Raw genomic sequence first — 12,800 nt, 5'->3', positions numbered from 1 at the left:
CTCTTGCTTTTTTAAATGTCTAATTATATAGTTTAATCCCGCCCCTTTTCACAACGCCGTACTACCGAATTTCACAAACTCAAACTCTATTCAGAGTTCTGTTGAAAACATAAACAAAAACTAGCCTCACTGATATAACATAATACAAAACATTATTATTAAACAGTCAGAAATAAATTCAGAACAAGATAATCATAAAATCAAATTGGAAATACCACAAGTACACACATATGAACAGAGATACAAGTTAAGCTATATTTACTTACTTGGTTATTGCTTCTTGGTTTAAAATATTGTGCAGCTTTCATGACGATAGTAAATCAGATTATGCTTAATAGAAGCATTTTTGCCCGGTCGCAATCACCATAATTATGAGATTTTAGTTTGTAAGAAGTGTTTATTATTTTCTGAGAACTATTTAAAGTTCAACCAAATATAAAAATCGTGTTATTAATTGCTCACCTTCATGTAGGGGTGCGACAAGATCTCGAACTATGAGATCTCGCGAGACAAGATGGCGACGAGATTTCTGGTCAAGGTGAAAAGTTGTCTCGTGAGTTGTGATGTTATGATGGAGCGAGATTTAAACAGCTCTGTCCTATCAGTCCATACTCGCATCCAGTAGCTCAGAGTTTGTCCATCAGTAGAGTTTATAGAAAAACATTCTGCAGTATTTGCATGACATTTACTGCATAGAATTCATTCAAATAGAAGTAAAATAACATTTAATACAAGTTAAATGTTTTTTTGTTTTTTTGTTTTTGCATTTTGTGATTTTTTTTTTTCCTGTTAAATAAAAGACTTTTTCATTCGTATATATTTCATGATTGAGAATTCCCAAAAATAGTACAAAAATCTTGTCTCAATCTCGTGTCTAGTCTTGTGGAGTAAACCATCTTGTTGCACTCCTACCGTCATGTCGTTTCAATCCCTTTAGCCTTTTCTTTATCTTTGAAACACAAATTAGGATAATTTTTTTTTCTTTGATGAAATCTGAGAGCTCCCTCATACTCTGTAGACCGCAACCTTGCCAAGATGTTTAATGTCCAGAAACCAAAACTATCATATGAAACTCCAAGAGCACTTTTGTGTGACAAAACAAAAACTTAAAAAAAGCTTTGTTAACTAATGTTTTCTGCAACCGTATTTCTGCATGTTTACTACAGGCAATTTCACTGTTGACTCTTTAGTCATACTGTTCTAGTAAACACACACTCTGATGGCCTGACATGGGAGAAATGTTACAGGCGAACAACGATGTATTTACAAATATATGGCTTTGTATGATAACAGATGACCCACTGAAGTCAAATGGAATGCTTTTATAATGTTTTGATTCTTTTTCTGGACTTTGAATGACTCAAGACCTATGGAGGAGCTCTCAGATTTCATCTAAAATATCTTCATTTGTGTTCAAAGAAAAACTAAGGTCTCAGGGGAATTTGGAACAGTATTTTAACAAATTTGAGGTGAACAAATGTTTTAATACTTGTGAACTAGAAGTTGATTTTAGGCGGTATGTTTAGATGTTGGTGTAGTTAAAGACATGCAAAATGTTTAGTCCAAAGAATTTTCTGATCGGCCCATTACTCCCCTCAAGCAGGTTGTATGAATAAGATTGCATGAATTAGCCACTAGTAAACTGCAAATTGGAAATAATTGTGAATTGGCATGAGATTGTGTTGGGAAAACACAGAATAAGGTTTTTGTTTTCACACTTTGTTGCACAGTGTCCGCCTGCGGCCTCGCTTCAGGTGCATCACTCTCTGTTTAAACTCAGGTAAATACTCACATTCACGCCCGTCCCATCATTCCATCTCATTCCATGCTGGGAGGTGCTGTCTGGATGACATGACGCAGAGAGTCTGCTTCAGTTGGACATACAGTGCACAGATTGTACAACCCTCATGGATCAGACACACATCCATACATTTGTCATCATCGAATACCACAAACTACAAGCCATTTCATAGGTTTCTCTACAATAATTAGTAATATTGTAATTAATGCTAATTACAATAGCAGTGAAAAGGCATGTTGAAAAATAAATCAATTGTAACAGTACAAGTTTAGTTGTTACTTTTACTCAAATTGGTTGATATTTTGAGTTGATTGGAATAAATTGCCTTTTTAGTCATTAAGTTTCAACAATAAAGTCATGAGATTGAAATGCACAAAGATAATTAATTTTTTGGTAAAAAATTTTTTTTTTTAAATATTATGTTCTGTCATGTTATGTTTACTTTAAAACCATTACTATCCAACATTTTCTTGTACACTTAAAAAAATGGTATGTTTCAAACCAAATTTGGGTCAAATATGGAGAAACCCAACTGTTGGGTTACATTTCAACACTAAATATATCCAAAATTGATCTGTCCATATTTTTTTCAAATATGGATTAAAACCACCCAGATTTGTGTGTGTGTGTCATTTTGCAACTTTTTCTTTAAAATATTTTCAATTATTTTCCCCAAATCTGCTGATAATCAATCTAAAATTTAAAAGAAATCATTGGCTAGATGTAAAAAGAAAAAAAGAATCATAATGTTTTCGATAAAGGAATGTTTTATCACTATTAATGTTGGATTTTTGGGGCATTGTAATATTAATGATAAAAACAACTCTGTTACTTTTCCCAGTACTGGGTTGCAGCTGGAAGGGCACCCACTGCGTAAAGCAAATGCTGAAATAGTTGGCAGTTTATTCCACTGTGGCGACCTCTGATAAATAAGAGACTAAGCCAAAGGAAAATGAATGAATTCTGCTACTATTTTTATGACTAATTATTATAATTAATCTAAAAACAACATACAGTTTAAGTCAGAATTATTAGCCCCCCTTTGAATTTTTTTCTTTTTTAAATATCTCCCAAATGATGTTTAACAGAGAAAGGAAATTTTCATAGTATGTCTGATAATATTTTTTCTTCTGGAGAAAGTCTTTTGTTTTTGTTTTTTCAGCTAGAATAAAAGCAGTTTTTTTATTTTTTAGAAATATTTTAAGGTCAAAAATTATCTGCCCCTTTAAGCTATATATTTTTTCGATAGTCTACAGAACAAACCATCCTTAAACAATAACTTGCCTAATTACCCTAACCTGCCTAGTTAAATAACCTACTTAGGCCTTTGAATGTCACTTTAAGCTGTATAGAAGCATCTTGAAATATATCTAGTCAAATATTATGATATAAATATATCTACTGTCATCGTGGCAAAGATAAAATAAATCAGTTGTTAGAAATGAGTTATTAAAACTATTACGTTTAGAAATGTGTTGAAAAAATCTTCTCTCCATTAAACAGAAATTGGGGACAAAATAAACAGGAGGGTTTATAATTCTGACTTCAACTGTATACTAGAAAGTAAGTACAAAAGTGGCCATTTTTCTTTTAATCTTAAGGAGAAATCTAAATTTACCATATATCATAAGACGGTTTTGTCATTTGCAGGTCAGCGAAAAGATTTTTCAAGAGCATCTATCCATAATCTTCACCGTACATGTTTATATGTACATGTATGTTGGCTGTTGTGAAAACAAAAGCATGCATTTATGATTTTCAATCACTCTGAATAATGATGAACAAGAATAAGTGACAGGCAAGCATGATTTGACGGGTTTTCTTGTGTCGAAGCAGAACTTTTATCAAACAATAATGTATTGTGCTGTCGCAATGATAGAAACATTAATTGATCTCATATGAAGAACCATTGACGACCCACATTTAAGATGACATGATTAAAACAAAAGGCTTTAAAAGTAACAATGCAACCTTTTATGCTGCACCTTATACACAGTATGAAAAGACTGAGTAGTTTATTAAAAGATCAAACTCATTTTTGGTAAGTTAAGGGTTTGCAATAGTCATTCGCTGTGGTTTTAATTGCTTAAATACCTTCGCCATTTAAACTCCATGTCTGATTTTAAAGCATATCAGCCTATCAAAACCAGCACTTGGGTAGGGGGTTTAAGAGCACATCACTGGTTTGACATGAGCAAAGCATTATGTAGGAGATGTGTTTGCCGATCAGGCTGACCTGCTGTCTGTTCACACACAATGGCAATAAACCAATCTGTTGTTGTGAATGTGCAAACCAGATATGTGTGTGAAGGATGGTGGATTGAGGACATCTTCTGTACTGAAGGTGAAAAATATTGACTGAGGACAAAGTTTTGCAAGCCCTTCATTCATAAAGTGATTCTTTCGTTAATTCAGTGTCAAAAAAATGATTTGGAAAGTCATGTAGCTTTCATTTTAAAGGCGTTTGAGCTCGCATAAGGTTATAAGGCCATTGTCTGGTGACTGTATCACAGTATCAAAAGCCACACGTTACACTTTCTTCAACCTTTATTTCCGTAATAGGAATATTGTGTCTTATTTAAATAAAATAATCATTAGAATTAAATTGCAGCCTCTTCTTCGTCTTTCCTGAGAAAATCACTCACTGCTTCTGATTTATGGTTGATAAAAATTACTTTTTTTTGTTTTTTGATTAATTAATTAACGAAAATTTATATTATGCTATTAATTACACACCCTCATGTCGATCCATACTCTTGAGACCATCAAGCTCTTTGATTGGTTCCTGACTCATTCAAAGTCTAGAAAGATACCAAACAAATATCCTCAAAACAATCTGCATGCCTTCAGTGGTTCAGCGGAAATATTATCAAGCTATATGCACAGATGAATGACAACATTATTCAACCGCTGCTTCTCCTCAGTGTCAGTATATTGTGCATGCTGGCATCCAGCGAGGGAAACATCAGTGCACAGTGCTTGTGAACATGCTCGCGATACACTAAGAAGAAACTGATCAATCTGATCAAGTCATTATTTTTGTGAGCAAGAAAGTATTCTTGTAGCTTGATAACATTTTAACTGAACCACTAAAAGCATATGGTCTGTTTTAAAGATTTTTATTATTTGGAATGAGTTGGGACTGTTGCTGCACTGTTAATAATTTTTATAAATTATAATTAGTATTGTAAGTAAGATAACTAAGATGATTTATATTTTACTGTACGACAGTTATGCAATATGATACTGTATTTTAAAGTTGCATTGTGGAAAATATCCTCTTGGTGTCATTTAAACTATATTTTTAAATTGCTGTGAATCAAAATGCAATAATAAAAAACAAAGGAAATACAGTAATTTACTATTTACACTGTTTTACAGTCTAAATAAGCAATGAATTATTTTTGTTATTATTAATAAAGTAATTATTGTTAAAATGTATTACATGTAAGAATAAAATACTAAACTTTACAGTAAAGATATACAATACTGTAAATACATTTAAAGAAAGATAAATTGGTATTGTAAATGTCATTACAGTATTTTGCTGTAATTTTGATTTACAATATGTTACTGTAAATTCTTCAAGGATATGTAAACAGTGTCTATGTTTATATGGACACCAATAATTTGATTTTATTGCAATTAGGACAACACTATGATTAAGAGTTAACCATGTAAACAGCGATTTTTGATTTATCAGATTGAGGTCATAATCGAACTAAGGAGAAATCAAATTAAGATGTGGAGTAATGCCGATTTTAGTCGCATTATTGAAGTGCAGTACAGACATGTAGACACCTTAATCGAACTCTTACCGTCATGTGCTTTTCGCTACGTTTCGCGACAGGATAGTCCACATACACGCACACACACGGCTGTTTGACACTCTTTGCACCTACCCGGTCAGTGCAGACCACAGACACCTGCATAGTGAAATGCTGAGTTTTTTTTTTCTTCCATTCAGTATGCAGTATGAACTTCCATTAAGACAACACTATTCCTGCAGTTCATAATTGCATCCAATATCTCGTTTGTCATGGAGGGCATGCATGAAATGTTCGGGAATGAAAGTGGAAGTGCCAAACTGCAGTTAAAGTCAACAAATAAAAAAAATGAAACACCCGAAATTGCATGAAATTCTGGAAGAAATGCGTAAAGCGTCATGACGCAATGACGTTAATCGGATTATGTGCTAGAACATGTAAAACGGGATCATGAAAGTAACGCTCAAAAAGCAACTCATATAAACACCTAAGTCTTTTTATTCTCTTAATTACATTAAAGCAAATAATTCAATTTCTGATGTCCATGTAAACGTAGTCACTGTGTCTAAAGGAGGATAAGGGAGCTCTCCGATCTCACCTAAAATATCGCAATTTGTATTCCGCAGATGAACAAAGCTCTCTGAGGATTAGAATGACATGATGTTGGGAAATTAATGACATTTTTACTTTTGGGTAAACATCCCTTCACCACTCGTTTTTGGTACCTTTTCAAATGACTAAATATGCCTAAATAAAATGGATGCTTTATTGTCAGCAGAGAGCATCAGTCTGTTAGAAGTAAAATCTTCAGTCTTTTATCCATAGTGGAATACGTTTTTTACTGTAACTTGCTAAATGCAGGCTTTTTTTGAGCTCAACTGTAATTTATCAGTGGTATATGCTTTTGCTGGAGCTGTTATATAAATAGAAATGTTACTTAGTTACTTTTTAAGTTACTTTTGTGTTACTTTTTCGTCTTGCTTGTTTGTAATATTATATAATATATTAAAAACTTCTATTGTTGACAACTAAAAAAGTACACATACTACTATTTTGATTTTGCATTTCAATCTTTAGTCATTTTTAGGGATTTTAAATAAAACAAAGTAACATGATGTTAGACGGTTTGTTCAACTATGACAATTTCTGATAAATCAGGGAGTAGACCTAAGGATAGTGAGTGAGTGAACATGGTGTAAACAAATCTACACATTTTCTTAAAAATGAAAAAGTAATGGATTATTTTAGTAATTACTTGGCCGAAAACAAACCGATCAGATACATTGGTGTGGGACTGAATGGTATATTGTTTTACATTTTTTTTTTTTTTTTTTTTTAAGAGCTTTGTGATTTAAGACTTCAATTGCTTTCAGACCAGCATGAGAGCTGCACTTGTATTGACAGATGTTGATTTTTCATTTGAATAAACTATCTGAAAGCATACATTTATATGTAAAAGTTTCAATTTAAAAGTTTTAGTCAAATTTTATGCTTTGGACTTAAGTTCTGCGTCTGTAATATTTCTGCAAGTTTTGAACTAAATGATGATACTTTTAATTATTAAAAACAGTTAGGCTACTTTAGTCACAATATTAGTATTTTACAAACGCCAGGTTGGGTTTTAAAACATATTTCCCAACACATTTAGTCTGTTGAGAGGTGAAGGTTGAGTCATGTACAGTTCCAGTAAACTGAATCTAATCAGGACAGAGAGACAAGAGCACTTTCCAGATGCACAACAACAACAGGACAAGAGGATCTGACTCTAATTGTGTCAAACAGCAAACACTAACAACATTCATCTATGACAATAAAGAGAAGATGCTGAAGTGCTTAAAATAACAAAAAAAAGAAAGAAAGCTTAATGAAAATTCTGTTATGTCCGCATTGAATAAAAGACTGTTGGGTAACATAACTACACACTGAATCATTTATTAATCCTTAGCAAATAGTGAATTAAGTATCTGTTAATTTCTACATTAATACACGTGACGTTAGTAAGCATTTTACAACTGCAACTAAAGATGCTCTATTCTTGATTTAAGAGCACATATATAATTTAGATTGTATGTTAATTGTAATGAGTGTATTTTCTACTTTGTTAATTATTATTTGTTTGTGACTAAATTAAGTATCACATCATTTAAAAACCAGTTATTTGAGAGAAGTTGCTGGTTTTAAATGATTATTCAGAATGCGTGAGAAAATGATTATCTTATTATTCAGGAGTATTTTAATAGTTCATTTGTATGTTAATAGACGCTTTATAACTTAACCTTATTCCATTTTGTGACCTAATCTAAAGAGAGGACTATTTATGTTTATAAATAAAGCATAAATGAGTCCCCTATTAATGACATCTAAAAGCTCAGTTGTGTTCTAAACAGGAAAATAGAAAAATAAATACTTTATTTATTTCTATTAATTTGAAGATACACAAATGAAACTATCAAATAAAAAATAAATATTTGCAATCTTATCTAAAATAAACCTACTGTACAGTTTAGACATCGCTTTAAATGTTGTATCATAGTATATTGTTAAATTAATATATTGTTGTATTATCCAATTTTGTTACATTTTGACTCTCGTGTTATTTAGCAATGGTTAATTTAGCTTTTTCAATAAGATTGCAAAATTGTGTTTACTGAGCCTTTAATTGTCATTTATAAGGCATTTCTAAAGCAAATATTCCTCACTTTAGATTAGGTCTCAAAACTGGATGAAGTTGAGTTAATAAGTCATTGAATAACATACAAATTAACTATTATGCCTGAATAATAAGATATAAATGTTGATTTGTATAGTTTATTAATCATTTACTAACACATTCTGAACGATCTTAACTACTCTTAAATACAAATTATTTTTAAATAATCTGATATTTAATTTAGTCAAGGAAAATTAATCAGTAACAAAGTTCAGTAACATTTTAAATGTGTTTTTAAGTAAAGAATAGAAAATTTGTATCTAGTCTAATTGTTTACTAACATTTATTAATGCAGAGTTAATGCTTAACAGATAATTAATTCACTTTTTGCTAATACTTAAAAAATATTCATAGTGTTTAGTTATTATAAATGTTACCAAATGTTTTTCGTTGCATTCTTATTTCTCAAAACAAAACTTTTTTTTTCAGATTTTTACTAACAAACAAAAAATTCTGGCAGCAATCTGATTTCTCTAAAAAGAAACATTAATTTATGTTTACAGCAATAAGATTTCTCAAAAACAAAACAACACTGAAATCCATTGTTTCCATCAATCCGATTTTTCAAAAACAAAATACAACAAAACATTTAGTTTGCCACATTCTATCTACTTCAAAAAACTAAATAAAAAACTATATTTTTTCAGCATTCTGCTTTCTGAAAAACGAAACCAAAAACTACAGCACACGACAATGAGAAATTCATTCATTCATTTTTGGCTTTGTCCCTTTATTCATCAGGAGTGGCCACAGTAGAATGAACCGCCAACTTATCCAGCATATGTTTTACGCAGCGGATGCCCTTCCAGCGGTCAATTCAGCTTATTTAAATCCCCTATACCCAATGTCTTTGGACTGTGGGGGAAACCAGAGCACCCAGAGGAAACCCACGCGAACATGGTAAGAACATACAAACTCCACAAAGAAATACCAACTGACCCACCCGGGGCTCGAACCAGCAACCTTTTTGCTGTGAGGCTATTGTGCTACCCACTTCGCCATCGTGACACCACAATGAGAAATTCATTCATTCGTTTTCTTTTCTGCTTAGTCCCTTTATTAATCTGGGATTGCGACAGTGGAATGAACCGCCAACTTATCCAGCATATGTTTTACACAGCGGATGTCCCTCCAGCTGCAACCCATCACTGGAAAACATCCAAACACACTCATACTACGGACAATTTTAGCTTACCCAATTCACATGTACCACATGTTTTTGGACTTGTAGGGCAGGGGAAACAGGAGCACTTGGAGAAAACCCACGCGAACGCGGGGAGAACATGAAAACTCCACACAGAAATGCCAACTGACCCAGACAGGGCTCAAACCAGCAACATTCTTGCTGTGAGGCGATTGTGCTACCCACTGCGCCATAGTGCTGCCCACAATGAGAAATATAAAACTTCAAAATATCTACATTGTGAATAATTAAAAAGGAATCTCGTGGAGGAATGTGATGATGTTGTGAAAGATGTTTCCCCCCCAACAGCATTGAACTCACAACATCGTGTGTACGGCAGAGGGCGCTGTTTCAAGAAAACCCGATTTCACCTCGATGAAAGAGAAGCTTTTGGCAGTGATGAGCAGACTGCTGAATCAGAACGGGGAGATTTGTTAACAAAGATGCTGTGTTAGTGTATATTGAATCTGCTCCTGTCATCTTATAATTGCTATATTGATTGTGTGTAGGAGGAATATGTGGCCGTCTGGCTCAGAGGTCTTACTGCAGTTTAAGATGAACTGCTGCTGAAAGGGGGTGAAATTTAGCTGACCTTACGTTTATGCCGCAGATATGCTGCAGTCTGGTCTATTCAGCAACATTCACCTTCAGCAAACTACATAATCATAAGTCATACCAGATATCTCTGTCTTAAGCGTTAGCACAGCCCAGTCAATCAGTGGTTAAAAATAAGGTGCATAATTCATTTGATGATGGTGCAAAACACTGCTAGACGTCCAAAATGCAGTCAGTGCAGACATTTGACCTCATTTTGAATCATGTTACAAGTCTGGCCTGGGAGGTTTCATTTAATATGGGTTTGTTTGATGCATTGCGGTTTTTTATTTGATCTGGAGTGCTTTCGACATGCAAAAGCAAAAACATTATGATGCAATAACATGACCTTAATGAGACATTAGGATGTTGCAGCTCTGGTTGTAAAACATGATGTGTGCTGTTTTAATGTGTGATTCTGCTAATAAAGAGCAAGTATGACTCTAACAAGGCCACAAGAGGGTTTTTTTAATTATCTTTTTCATAACCGATAATGCTGGCATTTAGCTTGGTTTTCGAAAACAAAATGAAAGCAAGGGAAAGCATGGCACAGTGAAATCAAACAAAGCATCTGATTTGCACTAATAAAACAGAGAGAGAAAAAATGGGATAGTGATTTCACAAAAACAAGCAAAAGACTTCTGCATTATAAACAAATCCTGGTTGCCTTAATTTTTAAAGCTGAATCGAATTAACCTTATATGAGTTCATTGAACTAATATTATGTTGAACTGACTTAAAACAGCTTGCGTAACTTATAAAATGAAGTTAAAACCTGATTAACTTAGTTTAGTAAGTTACAATGACCTAAAAACATGCTGTCATGACTTATTGAGCACATCTTTTTTTACAGTGTTTCTTAAGCAGAAAACAAAAGTGTATGCTGTACAATTTTAAAGGAACACTTCACTATTATTTGGAAACCAGTCTATTGTGTTTTACGATTTTTTTAATCTATTCAGGCCATCTCTGGCTTGGGTAGGAGCAATTTTAGGTTAGCTTTGCATAAATCATAGCATCGGATTAGACCGTTAGCAACTCGAAATTTAAAAAAAAAGATTTTTAATGATTTTCCTATTAACCTTTTAAAGTCAAGAGCTATATTGGGGTTTCCGCCTGAATTTTGCCTACCCAAATTCAAAAGCTTCCCAAATCTACATGCAGAGGTGTAAATGCCAGTTTAATATCATTTCAAAGAAAACCCTTTGAATTTTCATAAAACACTGTTGGAAGCGATTAAAATAATTGTATATGTTGTAAGGCACTTTTGTTTTGTAAACTCAAATTTGGAAGTGTACCTTTTAGGTTCTGTGTGGTCTAGGTTGCTATAATTAATTTTGGTGGTTCCTGCACATGTAAGTAATAATAGGAAAAAAGAAAAAATGTCTTTATCATAATCTATGCAACAGTTATTCTATTCCCACTGATGAGAAAATGGAACTACTTATGGGGGTATTGGGCCAGTACGGACCTTTAAAATTTAAAGAATCCGGAAGTAAATTATGTCACGGACTTGGTACGAGTTAAGGAAATTAAAAGTTTGACTCTTCTGTGTACAAAGACTGAGAGAAAATTAAAAGGTGTCACTATAGGTAACCAGGGGCGGATATATTGATTTGGGGGTAAGCAATTCAAGCCAAGAGGCCCAACAGTCCTAAAATGCACCCTCTGTCCTTTCATTTATTTTCTATTTATTTATGGTGTTTTTTTTTCTTTTCTATGTTTTACCTTAATGCAATTGCTACTTTTAAGGATTTGTTTCCTTAAATTTAATTCACAGCTAAGAATAATAAACTTTTTTATTTTTAAAACTAAATCTTTACCTGACTTGGCTGCTGTACTGCTTCGTGGTTGGAAGTGTGGGACAAACGTGCATAGATGTAATAATTAAAGATCATTTTTTTTTATTTGTTAGACCTTCACCATACAAAATATGATAGAAAATGATGCTATATATTCCTTATAGGTATAATTTATACTTCTAGACATTTATTGGGGGCTCCCAGATTTCATGTGGTCCTAAGCGACAGTTTACCTTGCTTATTGGTTAAGTCTGCCCCTGTAGGTAACCACATTGCATAATATCATTACACCTGCTGCCAAAAGTATCTGGATGCAGCCTTTATGATACAAGCTGAGAATGCACTCAATGGAACTAGTGACGTTACTGTTAGGGAAGGGTTAGGTGAGCACGTTCAAAAGCAATGGATGCAGCTCATATTGCATCTGCACCTAGTCTGCAGCCAGACCCCACTCCCCCTGCTGCAGCCATGCTACAACACAAAGTTTCCTTGATAATTACCACAGAATAAAAAAAATATTTTAGCCATATCGACTTAAATATAGCGGCATTTCATTTACTGTTGGTCTTATGGTACAGTGTAACTACTAAAGTGTAAAACTTTAAACAGGAAAATGATCAATATCCTTTTTTAAATTTTTTAAAAGAAATGCCAATGGTTTAATCCGGTTTAATGATTTAAGCTAAGCTAAGCTAAGCTAAAAGTGCTCCCACCAGACCCTAAATGCTAAAGCTAAATGCATTCAAAAATGGTAAAACTCACAAAACTTCTTTTTGTAGCATTCTAATATCTCACATACACACAAAACAAACAAACAAAAACAACGAAATATTGTTCATAGCTTTCTGATTTCCCAAAAGCAAAATCTTTATGAACTACCAAGCAAAGCCACACAGCCATAATTATAATGTGAATTTCATCATGATAAAACCAGATGCCTCCC

Source organism: Danio rerio, chromosome 19 (assembly GCF_052040795.2).
Source record: "Danio rerio strain M-AB ecotype USA chromosome 19, GRCz13ab, whole genome shotgun sequence".
NCBI lineage: Eukaryota > Metazoa > Chordata > Actinopteri > Cypriniformes > Danionidae > Danio > Danio rerio.
This window is presented reverse-complemented; position numbering follows the sequence as displayed.